Genomic DNA, 15,265 nt, shown 5'->3' with positions numbered 1-15,265 from the left:
TTTTGTTCTTGTTCTGTAACAAATGCCACTAATAGTTAGATATGGATTGCATTGAATCTGTAGACTGCCTTGGGTAGTATAGTCATTTTCACAATGTTGATTCTTCCAATCCAAGAACATGGTATACCTCTCCATCTGTTTGTATCATCTTTAATTTCTTTCATCAGTGTCTTATAGTTTTCTGCATACAGGTCTTTTGTCTCCTTAGGTAGGTTTATTCCTAGGTATTTTATTCTTTTTGTGGCAATGGTACATGGGAGTGTTTCCTTCATTTCTCTTTCAGATTTTTCATCATTAGTGTATAGGAATGCAAGAGATTTCTGTGCATTAATTTTGTATCCTGCTATTTTACCAAATTCATTGATTAGCTCTAGTAGTTTTCTGGAAGCATCTTTAGGATTCTCTATATATAGAATAATATCTTCTGCAAACAGTGACAGCTTTACTTCTTTTCTGATTTGGATTCCATTCATTTCTTTTTCTCCTCTGATTGCTGTGGCTAAAGCTTCCAAAACTATGTTGAATAATAGTGGTGAGAGTGGACCACCTTGTCTTGTTCCTGATCTTAGAGGAAATGGTTTCAGTTTTTCACCATTGAGAACGATGTGGGCTGTGGGTTTGTCATAAATGTTCTATATTATGTTGAGGTAAGTTCCCTCTATGCCTACTTTCTGCAGGGTTTTTATCATAAATGGGTGCTGAATTTTGTCAAAAGCTTTTTCTGCATCTATTGAGATGATCATATGGTTTTTATCTTTCAATTTGTTAATATGGTGTATCACATTGATTGATTTGAGTATACTGAGGAATCCTTGCATTCCTGGGTAACCCCACTTGATCATGGTGTGTGATCCTGTTAGTGTGCTGTTGGATTCTGTTTGCTTAGTATTTGGTTGAGGATATTTGCATCTATGTTCATCAGTGATATTGGCCTGTAGTTTTCTTTTTTTGTGGCACCTATGTCTCATTTTGGTATCAGGGTGATGGTGGCCTCATAGAATGAGTTTGGGAATGCTCCTCCCTCTGCTATATTTTGGAAGAGTTTGAGAAAGATAGGTGTTAGCTATTCTCTAATGTTTGAGAGAATTCACCTGTGAAGCTACCTGGTCCTGGGCCTTTGTTTGTTGGAAGATTTTAAATCACAGTTTCAATTTCAGTGCTTGTGATTGGTCAGTTTATATTTTCTATCTCTTCCTAGTTCAGTCTCAGAAGGTTGTTCTTTTCTAAGAATTTGTCCATTTCTTCCAAGGTGTCCATTTTATTGGCATATAGTTGCTTGTAGTAACCTCTCATGGTCCTTTGTATTTCTGCAGTGTCTGTTGTTACTTCTCCTTTTTCATTTCTAATTCTATTGATTTGAGTCTTCTCCCTTTTTTTCTTGATGAGTCTGACTAATGGTTTATCAATTTTGTTTATCTTCTCAAAGAACCAGCTTTTATTTTATTGATCCTTGCTATTGCTTCCTTCATTTCTTTTTCATTTATTTCTGATCTGATCTTTATGATTTCTTTCCTTCTGATAACTTTGGGGGCTTTTTTGTTCTTCCTTCTCTAATTGCTTTAGGTGTAAGGTTAGATGGTTTATTTCAGATGTTTCTTGTTTATTGAGGTAGGATTGTATTGCTATAAACTTCCCTCTGAGAACTGTTTTTGCTGCATCCCATAAGTTTTGGGTGGGGTGTTTTCTTTGTCATTTGTTTTTAGGTATTTTTTGTTTCTTCTTGGATTTGTTCAGTGATCTATTGGTTATTGAGTAGTGTATTGTTTAGCCTGCATGTGTTTGTATTTTTTACAGATTTTTTCCTGTAATTGATATGTAGTCTCATACTGTTGTGGTCAGAAAAGATGCTTGATATGATTTCAATTTTCTTAAATTTACCAAGGCTTGATTTGTGACCCAAGATATGATTTATCCTGGAGAATGTTCCATGAGCACTTGAGAAGAAAGTGTATTCTGTTGTTTTTGGATGGAATGTCCTATAATATCAATTATGTCTCTCTTGTTTAACATATTATTTAAAGCCTGTGTTTCCTTATATATTTTCATTTTGGATGATCTGTCCATTGGTGAAAGTGGGGTGTTAAAGTCCCCTGCTATGATTGTGTTACTCTCGATTTCCCCTTTTATGGCTGTTAGCATTTGCCTTATGTATTGAGGTGCTCCTATGTTGGGTATGTAAATATTTTCAATTGTTATACCTTCTTCTTGGGTTGATCCCTTGATCATTATGTAGTGTCCTTCTTCCTCTCTTATAATAGTTTTTATTTTAAAATCTATTTTGTCTGATATGAGAATTGCTACTCCAGCTTTCTTTTGATTTCCATTTGCATGGAATATCTTTTTCCATCCCCTTACTTTCAGTCTGTATGTGTCTCTAGGTCTGAAGTGGGTCTCTTGTATGGGTCTTGTTTTTGTATCCATTCAGCCAGTTTGTGTCTTTTGGTGGGAGCATTTAATCCATTTACATTTAAGGTAATTATCGATATGTATGTTCCTGTTACCATTTTCTTAATTGTTCTGAGTTTGTTATTGTAGGCCTTTTCTTTCTCTTGTGTTTCCTGCCTGAAGAAGTTCCTTTAGCATTGGTTGTAAAGCTTGTTTGGAGGTGCTGAAGTATCTTTAACTTTTGCTTTTCTGTAAAGGTTTTAATTTCTCTGTCATAATCTTGGTTGTAGGGTTTTCCCTTTCATCACTTTAAATATGTCCTGCCACTAATTTCTGGCTTGCAGAGTTTCTGCTGAAAGATCAGCTGTTAACCTTATGGGGATGCTGTTGTATGTTATTTGTTGTTTTTCCCTTGCTGCTATTCATACTTTTTCCTTGTATTTATTTTTGATAGATTGATTAATATGCATCTTGGTGTGTTTCTCCTTGGATTTATCCTGTACAGAACACAGTTAGCTTCCTGGACTTGATTGACTATTTCCTTTCCCATATTACGGAAGTTTTCAACTGTAATCTTTTCAAATATTTTCTCAGTCCCTTTCTTTTTCTCTTCTTCTTCTGGGAGCCCTGTAATTCGAATGTTGGTTTGTTTAATATTGTCCCAGAGGTCTCAGAGACTGTCCTCAATTCTTTTCATTCTTTTTTCTTTATTCTGCTGTGTGGTAGTTATTTCCACTATTTTATCTTCTAGGTCACTTATCCATTCTTCTGCCTCAGTTATTCTGGTAATAATTCCTTCTAGAGAATTTTTATTTCATTTACTGTGTTGTTCACCATTTTCTGTTTTTTCTTTAGTTCTTCTAGGTCCTTGTTAAACATTTCTTGTATTTTCTGCATTCTATTTCCAAGATTTTGGATCATCTTTCCTATCATTACTCTGAATTCTTTTTCAGGTAGACTGCATATTTCCTCTTCATTTGTTTGGTCTGATGGATTTTTACCTTGCCCCTTCATCTGCTGTGTGTTTCTCTGTCTTCTCATTTTGCTTCACTTACTGTGTTTGGGGGTCTCCTTTTTTCAGGCTGCAGGTTCGTAGTTCCTGTTTTTTTTTGGTGTCTGCCCCCAGTTGCTAAGTTTGGTTCAGTGGGTTATGTAGGCATCCTGGTGGGGGGCACTGTAGCCTGTGTTCTGGTGGATGAGGCTGGATCTTGTCTTTCTGGTGGGCATGACCACGTCTGGTGATGTGTTGTAGTGTGTCTGTGACCTTATTATGATTTTAGGCAGCCTCTCTGATGATGGGTGGGGTTGTGTTCCTGTTTGCTAGTTGTTTGGCATAGGGTGTCCAGCACTGTAGCTTGCTGGTCGTTGAGTGGAGCTGGGTCTTAGCGTTGAGATGGAGATCTCTGGGAGAGCTTCCACAGTTTGATATTACGTGGAGCTGGGAGGTGTCTGATGGACCAATGTCCTGAAGTCGGCTCTCTGACGTCAGAGGCACAGGCCTGACACCCGGCCAGAGCACCAAGACCCTGTCAGCCACACATCTCAGAAAAGGGAGAAAAAAAGAAAGAAAGGAAAATAAAATTATTAAAGTAAAAATTAAAAATATTATTAAAAATTTAGAAAAATTAAAATGTAATTAAGAAAAAGAAAAAAAAGTCAGACAGAACCCTAGGGCAAATGGTAAAAGCAAAGGTACACAGACAAAATCACACAAAGAAGCATTCACATACACACTCATAAATAGATGAAAAGGAAAATAATATAAAAATATCTATATAAAAAAAAGGAAGAGAGCAACCAAATCAATAAACAAATCTACCAATGATAATAAACTAAGATAAACATAAAACCAGAAACAAATTAGATGCAGAAAGCAAACCCCAAGTCAACAATTTCTCCCAAAGTCCACTGCCTCAGTTTGGGGATGATTCATTTTCTATTCATGTATTCCACAGATGCAGGGTACATCAAGTTGATTGTGGATATTTAATCCGCTGCTCCCAAGGCTGCTAGGAGTGATTTCCCTTTCTCTTCTGTGTTCGCACAGCTCCCGGGGTTCAGCTTTGGATTTGGACTCGCCTCTGCCTGTCAGACGCCTGAGGGCATCTGTTTTTCGGTCAGACAGGTCTGGGTTAAAGGAGCCGCTGATTCAGGGGCTCTGGCTCACTCAGGCCAAGGGGACGGAGGGGCACGGATGCGGGGCAAGCCTGCGGCGGCAGAGGCTAGCGTGACATTGCACCAGCCTGAGGCGCACCGTGTGTTCTCCCGGGGAAGTTGTCCCTGGATCACGGGACCCTGGCAGTGGTGGGCAGCACAGCCTCCCCGGAAGGGGGGTGTGGATAGTGACCTGTGCTCGCACACAGGCTTCTTGGTGGTGGCAGCAGCAGCCTTAGCGTCTCATGCCCGTCTCTGGGGTCCACGCCGATAGCCTTAGCTTGCGCCCGTCTCTGGAGCTCCTTTAAGCGGCGTTCTTAATCCCCTCTCCTCGCGCACCAGGAAACAAAGACGGAAGAAAAAGTTTCTTGCCTCTTTGGCAGGTCCAGACCTTTTCCCGGACTCCCTCCCGGCCAGCCGTGGCGCACTAACCCCTTCAGGCTGTGTTCACGCAGCCAACCCCAGTCCTCCCCCTGCGACCCGACCAAAGCCCGAGCCTCAGCTCACAGCCCCGCCCGCCCCGGCGGGTGAGCAGACAAGCCTCTTGGGCTGGTGAGTGTCGGTCGGTATCAATGCTCTGTGCAGGAATCTCTCCGCTTTGCCCTCCGCACCCCCATTGCTGTGCTCTCCTCCGCGGCTCCGAAGCTTCACCCCCACCCCCCGCCACCCCCATCTCTACCCGCAAAGGGCCTTCTTAGTGTGTGGAAACCTTTCCTCCTTCACAGCTCCCTACCACTGGTGTGGGTCCCGTCCCTATTCTTTTGTCTCTGTTTATTCTTTTTTCTTTTGCCCTACCCAGGTACATGGGGAGTTTCTTGCCTTTTGGGAAGTCTGAGGTCTACTGCCAGTGTTCAGTAGGTGATCTGTAGGAGTTTTTCTACATATAGATGTATTTCTGATGTATTTGTGGGGAAGAACTTGATCTCCACGTCTTACTCCTCTGCCATCTTGAAGGTCTCCCCTATTGTCCTTCTAATTCACAGCCGGTTTGCATAAACCCGAGGCAAGTCACTTTATACAGTATTTAATTCTTCAGTGACAGCATGAGGAAGGGGAAGAAAGACTCTCTTCTTTTACGGAATGAGTGATGCTCCCCTGAACTATAACCTCACATTACAGTGCAGACACATAGAGGCTGCCTTTGGCTCTAAGAAAAGCATGCTCTAAACTAGAACACAGTCACCCTTAAACAAATACTCTATGTGATTAGATTACATACTATTTGAATAATAACAGTAATATTCATGTTTGCATAGGTCTTTATCCTCACTGAAATAGAGCAGTCTGTGATGATGTCAGGCATTTGTTAATTTCTCTCTGTGTCTCTCTTGTGTCTGTTTTTCTCTCTCTGTGTCTCTGTCTCTGTCTCTTTTTCTGTTTCAAGTAGAGATAAGTCATCTGAAGCTAAAAGAAGTTAAATGTCTTGCCTAAAGACCAGAAAGTTCCAGTGGGTGCAGAGCATACTAGGTGCAGAAAGGGAGATTTGCATCCCTTTAATCCCATAAGTGGCTTACGGATCTTTTTCTGGAAAAGAATGCCTACACTTTTTCCTCTAATTTTGGAATTACCATCCTTCTGTTTATCCAGGCACAAGCCTCAGAACCATTTCATTTCCACTTTTGACATCAAAATCCAAGATCCCTTGATTCTATCTTGGCAGTGTTCAAAACATTTATTTTCACTGAAAAAGCCTTACTGCCAATTTCCCTGCCTAGACTATTGCAATAAACACATAAATATATTAAACATTCAACCCATTTTCTACACTGCCAGAGTAGTCTTCTTAAAGTTTTGAATATTTCACTACCTGATTCAACTATCCATTGATGAGTGTAGGATGAAAACCATATCCTATTTAACGTGATTTTCAAAATATGAACTCTGTTTCCTATCTGAATACTTGATTTCTTTACTTCCCATCTAGTCATCCAAGAAAAGAAGACTCTTAGTCTTTCCCAAGCATGGCTGTGCTTTTCTGATTCTGTGCTGCTTCTCACTCTTTTCTCAGCATCATATCTACAGCTAAAATTTATTGAACTTATGCCATGCTCTGGGTTCTGCTTAAGCAATGTATATACATTATCTCACTTATCTCTCACAACAACCCCATGAGATGAGTTTTCTTCTTCTTATTTTATAGTTGGTAAGCAGAGATTAAGTAAACTTCCAGAGTTATAAAGCAAATGGAAGTAGAATGTGAATCCACTTTTATCTGACACTCTTCTCCTTTCCTTCTCTTATTTGGAAAATTTCCCAACTTACATGTTCTATCTCAGACACAAATATTGTGTTCCCCTTTTTATGTTCTTTGTGTCATGTTGTATTTAATTTGTTAATACCATTAAGGATTTTTGCAACTAAGCTGGTGAGGAATATTTGTCTGTAATTTTCTTGTCCTGAATTTTATTTTTCCTTTCTGATTTTTGCATCAGAGGAATAAGAGACTCATAAAATAAGTTGGGGAATGTTCCCTTTTCTTCTATTTTCTGACAGAATTTGTGTAGAATTGATATTACTTTTTTCTTTAATGTTTGATGGGATTTACCAATCAAGCCATCTAGGCTCAGACTTTTCTTTATAGAAAGAATTTTAATTATTAATTCAATATTTGAATTGATGTAGGGCTATTCAGATTTTCTGTTTCTTCTTGAGTCAAATTTTGACAATTTTCTTTTGTTCAAGGAACTTGTTCATTTAACTAAAGTATTATATTTATTTGTATAAGGTTTTCCATAATATTATCTTTTGATACCTGTAGAATCCTCTTGAAACTGAGCAGGACCATGTCAGGCCCTCCTGGGTACAAAAGCCTTTACATGTCCCCCATTTCTTGTCTGTAGGATAAAGGCTTCAGCCTCTTAGACCTTACCTGAGTTCCAAAGGGAAGATTCCAACAGTTACTAATCAGGGAAGGGAAGGAATGTAAAAACAAAGAATGAGCAGTCAAGAAACAATAGTGCAGCATGGGACAGGGTCCTTGTTCCTCCTCAAGGGATAAACAGAACAATCTGGTAGATATCTCTGAGTTCTTCTACAGGAACTAAAGCCCCCATCCAGGTGGAGGATGGTAACTTCAGGCTGAGGATAAGATTCCTGGAACACCATCCTGTTACCTCACCACCAACCAACCAGAAGAAAGTCACACCCTGCAGTCCTTACCCCCAGTTTTGCTTATAAAAACTCTTCCCTGAGAACTATTGGGGAGTTTAGGGTTTTTTGATCATGAGCCACCCATTCTCCTTGTTTGACCCTTGTCTTTTTCTGCTCTAGACTCCAGTGTTTCTGTTTGTTTGGCCTCACTGTGTGTTAAGCACAGGAACTTACATTCAGCAACACTTTCATCTCTTTCATTCCTGACATTGACAATTTGTGTGTTTCCTCTTTTTTTATTGACCAGACTAGCTAGAGTTTCATCAATTTTATCAAGATTTTCAAAAATTTCCTATTTCTTCTTATTTCACTTATTTTCCTTATTCCTCTATTCTATCTCATTGATTTCTGCTCTTTCTTTGTTTCACTCATTCTACTTAGAAAGGATTTAATTTTACCTTCTTAGATTGAAAGCTTATATCATTGATTTTATATCTTCCATTTCTAATGTAAGTATTGAATGCTATAAATTTCCCTTTAAGCACTGCTTTGATTTCATTCCACAGATTTTGCAATATTGTACATTCATTATCATTCATCTCAAAATATTTTCTAATTCCCCTTTTGATTTCTTCTTTGGCCAATGGGTTAATTTAATTTCCAAGTATTTGTTTAATTGCCAAATTGTTTAATCTCTAAATATTCAAGGGAATTTCCAGCTATGTTTCTGTTTGAATTCAATTTTTTTTTGTTAGATGATGGGGTTTAAGGCCGATCACCCCAAGATATGCCACTCTGGCACGTGGACTATTTCAAGCTGAAATCAACCAAGGCCCAAAAGATTCAGGAAGAAGCTTTGGAACTCCCCTTTACTGCCTAACAGAATTTAAGATAGAAGGCCTGTTCCAGGAAGAAGATATCACCATAGATAACTATAGTAAACTATGAACTTGTATGGTAGGCAGGGAGAAACTTAGCAAGGCCCTTTTGATCAAAGTCCTCTCTGTGTCCCATTGTCTCTAGATGGCTCAGCCAACAGTTATTTAATGAACATTAACTCTTTTCATCTTCCTGTGAATTACCTTACTTCCCTGTGAAGTCCCAGACCCCTACTTCCTTCTCCTTAGTCCAGAATGACATATATACCTCATCTTGACTTACTGTCTTTGGGATTCTTCAGGCTTATGTGAATTTCCCATATGTACTTGATAAACTTAATTTTTCTCCTGTTAATCTGCCTTATGTCATTTTAATTATCTGACTGACCAAAAGAACTAGGAGGGGAAGTTGGGGAGGAATATTTCTGTCACCAACATAGAGAACACACTTGCTTTCAATCCTTTAAGTTTATCAAAACTTTTTTGTGGTAAATATTACAAGTATGCTTGAAAAAATTGTGTATCATGTTTTTGCTCTATGGTGTCTTCTATGCATGTCAATTAGTTAGTTGATAATTGTTGAAGTCCTCCATATTCCTCCCAATTTTCTGTCTTCTTTTTCTATTAGATACTGAGAGAGGAGTACTGAAGTTGTTGGGGGTGGAAGAAGTTTTCCTCTACCGCTCTGTTCCAACTGGTTTAAGAATTAAATTGACTTCCGGGAAGATGGCAGAAGAGTAAGATGCGGAGATCACCTTCCTCCCCACAGATACACCAGAAATACATCTACACGTGGAACAACTCCTACAGAGCACCTACTGAACGCTGGCAGAAGACCTCAGACCTCCCAAAAGGCAAGAAACCCCCCACGTACCTGGTTAGGGCAAAAGAAAAAAATAAACAGAGACAAAAGGATAGGGACGGGTCCTGCACCAGCGGGAGGGAGCTGTGAAGGAGGAAAAGTGTCCACACACTAGGAAGCCCCTTCGCAGGCGGAGACTGCGGGTGGCGGAGTGGGGGAGCTTCGGAGCCGCGGAGGAGAGCACAGCAACAGGGGTGCGGAGGGCAAAGTGGAGAGATTCCAGTGCAGAGGATCAGGGCCGACCGGCACTCACCAGCCCGAGAGGGTTGTCTGCTCACCCGCTGTGGGGGGGGAGGGGGCGGGGCTGGGAGCTGAAGCTCCGGCTTCAGTCGGAGTGCCGGGAGAGGACTGGGGTTGGCGGCGTGAACACAGCCTGCAGGGGGTTAGTGCACCGCGGCTAGCCGGGAGGGAGTCCAGGGAAAAGTCTGGACCTGCCAAAGAGGCAAGAGACTTTTTCTTCCCTCTTTATTTCCTGGTGCGCGAGGAGAGGGGATTAAGAATGCTGCTTAAAGGAGCTCCAGAGACGGGCGCGAGACGCGGCTAAAAGTGCGGACCCCAGAGACAGACATGAGACGCTAAGGCCGCCACCAAGAAGCCTGTGTGCGAACATAGGTCACTATGCACACCCCCCTTCCGGGGAGCCTGTGCAGCCCGCCACTGCCAGGGTCCCAGGATCCAGGGACAACTCCCCCGGGAGAACGCACAGTGCGCCTCAGGCTGGCAATGTCACACCGGCCTCTGCTGCCTCAGGCCCGCCCCGCACTCCGTGACCCTCCCTACCCCCGGCCTGAGTGAGCCAGAGCCTCTGAATCAGCGGCTCCTTTAACCCCGTCTTGTCTGAGCAAAGAACAGACGCCCGCTGGCGACCTACACGCAGAGGCGGGGCCAAATCCAAAGCTGAGCCCCTGGGAGCTGTGAGAACAAAGAAGAGAAAGGGAAATCTATCCCAGCAGCCTTGGGAGCAGCAGATTAAATATCCACAATCAACTTGATGTACCCTGCATCTGTGGAATACATGAATAGACAACGAATCATCCCAAATTAAGGAGCCGTGTGGATGAAAGGCTCTTGGTGCTGCAGCAGTGGTGGTGCAGTGGTGCTCCCACTCTGAGGTGGGAGAGCCAACTTCACGACACTGGTCCACAAGAGGCCTCCCAGCTGCACATAATATCAAACGGCAAAAATCTCCCAGAGATCTCCATCTCAACGCCAGCACCCAGCTTCACTCAATGACCAGCAAGCTACAGTGCTGGACATCCTATGCTGGACATCCTAAACAACTAGCAAGACAGGAACACAACCCCACCCATTAGCAGAGAGGCTGCCCAAAATCATAATAACTCTACAGACACCCCAAAACACACCACCAGCCGTGGACCTGCCCACCAGAAAGACAAGATCCAGCCTCATCCAGCAGAACACAGGCACTAGTACCCTCCACCAGGAAGCCTACACAACCCACTGAACCAACCTTAGCCACTGGACACAGACACCAAAAACAACGGGAACTACGAACCCGCAGCCTGCAAAAAGGAGACCCCAAACACAGTAAGATAAGCAAAATGAAAAGACAGAAAAACACACAGCAGATGAAGGAGCAAGATAAAAACCCACCAGACCTAACAAATGAAGAGGAAATAGGCAGTCTACCTGAAAAAGAATTCAGAATAATGATAGCAAAGATAATCCAAATCTTGGAAATAGAATAGAGAAAATGCAAGAAACAGTTAACAAGGACCTAGAAGAACTAAAGATGAAACAAACAATGATGAACAACACAATAAATGAAATTAAAAATACTCTAGATGGGATCAATAGCAGAATAACTGAGGCAGAAGAACGGATAAGTGACCTGGAAGATAAAATAGTGGAAATAACTAATGCAGAGCAGAATAAAGAAAAAAGAATGAAAAGAACTGAGGACAGTCTCAGAGACCTCTGAGACAACATTAAACGCACCAACATTCGAATTATAGGGGTTCCAGAAGAAGAAGAGAAAAAGAAAGGGACTGAGAAAATATTTGAAGAGATTATAGTTGAAAACTTCCCTAATATGGGAAAAGAAATAGTTAATCAAGTCCAGGAAGCACAGAGAGTCCCATACAGGATAAATCCAAGGAGAAATACGCCAAGACACATATTAATCAAACTGTCAAAAATTAAATACAAAGAAAGCATATTAAAAGCAGCATGGGAAAAACAACAAATAACATACAAGGGAATCCCCATAAGGTTAACAGCTGATCTTTCAGCAGAAACTCTGCAAGCCAGAAGGGAGTGGCAGGACATATTGAAAGTGTTGAAGGAGAAAAACCTGCAACCAAGGTTACTCTACCCAGCAAGGATCTCATTCAGATTTGATGGAGAAATTAAAACCTTTACAGACAAGCAAAAGCTGAGAGAGTTCAGCACCACCAAACCAGCTCTACAACAACTGCTAAAGGAACTTCTCTAGGCAAGAAACACAAAAGAAGGAAAAGACCTACAATAACGAGCCCAAAACAATTAAGAAAATGGGAATGGGAGCATACATATCGATAATTACCTTAAATGTAAATGGACTAAATGCTCCCACCAAAAGACACAGATTGGCTGAATGGATACAAAAACAAGACCCATATATTTGCTGTCTACAAGAGACCCACTTCAGACCTAGAGACACATACAGACTGAAAGTAAGGGGATGGAAAAAGGTATTTCATGCAAATGGAAACCAAAAGAAAGCTGGAGTAGCAATTCTCATATCAGACAAAATAGACTTTAAAATAATGACTATTAGAAGAGACAAAGAAGGACACTACATAATGATCAAGGGATTGATCCAAGAAGAAGATATAACAATTGTAAATATTTATGCACCCAACATAGGAGCACCTCAATACATAAGGCAAATACTAACAGCCATAAAAGGGGAAATCGACAGTAACACATTCAGAGTAGGGGACTTTAACACCCCACTTTCACCAATGGACAGATCATCCAAAATGAAAATAAATAAGGAAACACAAGCTTTAAATGATACATTAAACAAGATGGACTTAATTGATATTTATAGGACATTCCATCCAAAAACAACAGAATACACATTTTTCTCAAGTGCTCATGGAACATTCTCCAGGATAGATCATATCTTGGGTCACAAATCAAGCCTTGGTAAATTTAAGAAAATTGAAATCGTATCAAGTATCTTTTCCGACCACAACGCTATGAGACTAAATATCAATTACAGGAAAAGATCTGTAAAAAATACAAACACATGGAGGCTAAACAATACACTACTTAATAACGAAGTGATCAGAAGAAATCAAAGAGGAAATAAAAAAATACCTAGAAAGAAATGACAATGGAGACACGACGACTCAAAATCTATGGGATGCAGCAAAAGCAGTTCTAAGAGGGAAGTTTATAGCAATAAAATCCTACCTTAAGAAACAGGAAACATCTCGAATAAACAACCTAACCTTGCATCTAAAGCAATTAGAGAAAGAAGAACAAAAAAACCCCAAAGTTAGCAGAAGGAAAGAAATCATAAAAATCAGATCAGAAATAAATGAAAAAGAAATGAAGGAAACGATAGCAAAGATCAATAAAACTAAAGGCTGGTTCTTTGAAAGGATAAACAAAATTGATAAACCGTTAGCCAGACTCATCAAGAAAAAAAGGGAGAAGACTGAAATCAATAGAATTAGAAATGAAAAAGGAGAAGTAACAACTGACACTGTAAAAATACAAAAGATCATGAGAGATTACTACAAGCAACTGTATGCCAATAAAATGGAGAACCTGGAAGAAATGGACAAATTCTTAGAAATGCACAACCTGCCAAGACAGAACCAGGAAGAAATAGAAAATATGAACAGACCAATCTCAAGCACTGAAATTGAGACTGTGATCAAAAATCTTCCAACCAACAAAAGCCCAGGACCAGATGGCTTCACAGGCAAATTCTATCAAACATTTAGAAAAGAACTAACACCTATCCTTCTCAAACTCTTCCAAAATATAGCAGAGGGAGGAACACTCCCAAACTCATTCTACGAGGCCACCATCTCCCTGGTACCAAAACCAGCCAAGGATGTCACAAAGAAAGAAAACTACAGGCCAATATCACTGATGAACATAGATGCAAAAATCCTCAACAAAATACTAGCAAACAGAATCCAACAGCACATTAAACGGATCATACACCATGATTAAGTGGGGTTTATTCCAGGAATGCAAGGATTCTTCAATATATGCAAATCAATCAATGTGATACACCATATTAACCAATTGAAGGAGAAAAACCATATGATCATCTCAATAGATGCAGAGAAAGCTTTCGACAAAATTCAACACCCATTTATGATAAAAACCCTGCAGAAAGTAGGCATAGAGGGAACTTTCCTCAACATAATAAAGGCCATATATGACAAACCCACAGCCAACATCGTCCTCAATAGTGAAAAACTGAAAGCATTTCCACTAAGATCAGGAACAAGACAAGGTTGCCCACTCTCACCACTCTTATTCAACATAGTTTTGGAAGTTTTAGCCACAGCAATCAGAGAAGAAAAGGAAATAAAAGGAATCCAAATTGGAAAAGAAGAAGTAAAGCTGTCACTCTTTGCAGATGACATGATACTATACATAGAGAATCCTAAAGATGCTACCAGAAAACTACTAGAGCTAATCAATGAATTTGGTAAAGTAGCAGGATACAAAATTAATGTGCAGAAATCTCTGGCATTCCTATACACTAAGGATGAAAAATCTGAAAATGAAATCAAGAAAACACTCCCATTTACTATTGCAACAAAAAGAATAAAATATCTAGGAATAACCCTACCTAAGGAGTCAAAAGACGTGTATACAGATAATTATAAGACACTGATGAAAGAAATTAAAGATGATACAAATAGATGGAGAGATATACCATGTTCTTGGATTGGAAGAATCAACATTGTGAAAATGACTCTACTACCCAAAGCAATCTACAGATTCAATGCAATCCCTATCAAACTACCACTGGCATTTTTCACAGAACTAGAACAAAAAATTTCACAATTTGTATGGAAACACAAAAGACCCCGAATAGCCAAAGCAATCTTGAGAACGAAAAACGGAGCTGGAGGAATCAAGCTTCCTGACTTCAGACTATACTACAAAGCTACAGTAATCAAGACAGTATGGTACTGGCACAAAAACAGAAATATAGATCAATGGAACAGGATAGAAAGCCCAGAGATAAACCCACGCACATATGGTCACCTTATCTTTGATAAAGGAGGCAGGAATGTACAGTGGAGAAAGCACAGCCTCTTCAATAAGTGGTGCTGGGAAAACTGGACAGCTACATGTAAAAGTATGAGATTAGATCACTCCCTAACACCATACACAAAAATAAGCTCAAAATGGATTAAAGACCTAAATGTAAGGCCAGAAACTATCAAACTCTTAGAAGAAAACATAGGCAGGACACTCTATGACATAAATCACAGCAAGGTCCTTTTTGACCCACCTCCTAGAGAAATGGAAATAAAAACAAAAGTAAACAAATGGGACCTAATGAAACTTAAAAGCTTTTGCGCAGCAAAGGAAACCATAAACAAGACCAAAAGACAACCCTCAGAATGGGAGAAAATATGTGCAAATGAAGCAACTGACAAAGGATTAATCTCCAAAATTTATAAGCAGCTCATGCAGCTTAATAACAAAAAAACAAACAACCCAGTCCAAAAATGGGCAGGAGACCTAAATAGACATTTCTCCAAAGAAGATATACAGACTGCCAACAAACACATGAAAGAATGCTCAACATCACTAATCATTAGAGAAATGCAAATCAAAACTACAATAAGATATCATCTCACACCAGTCAGAATGGCCATCATCAAAAAATCTAGAAACAGTAAAT

This window comes from Orcinus orca, chromosome 12 (assembly GCF_937001465.1).
Source record: "Orcinus orca chromosome 12, mOrcOrc1.1, whole genome shotgun sequence".
NCBI classification, from domain to species: Eukaryota; Metazoa; Chordata; class Mammalia; order Artiodactyla; family Delphinidae; genus Orcinus; species Orcinus orca.
Note: the sequence above shows the minus strand (reverse complement) of the source record.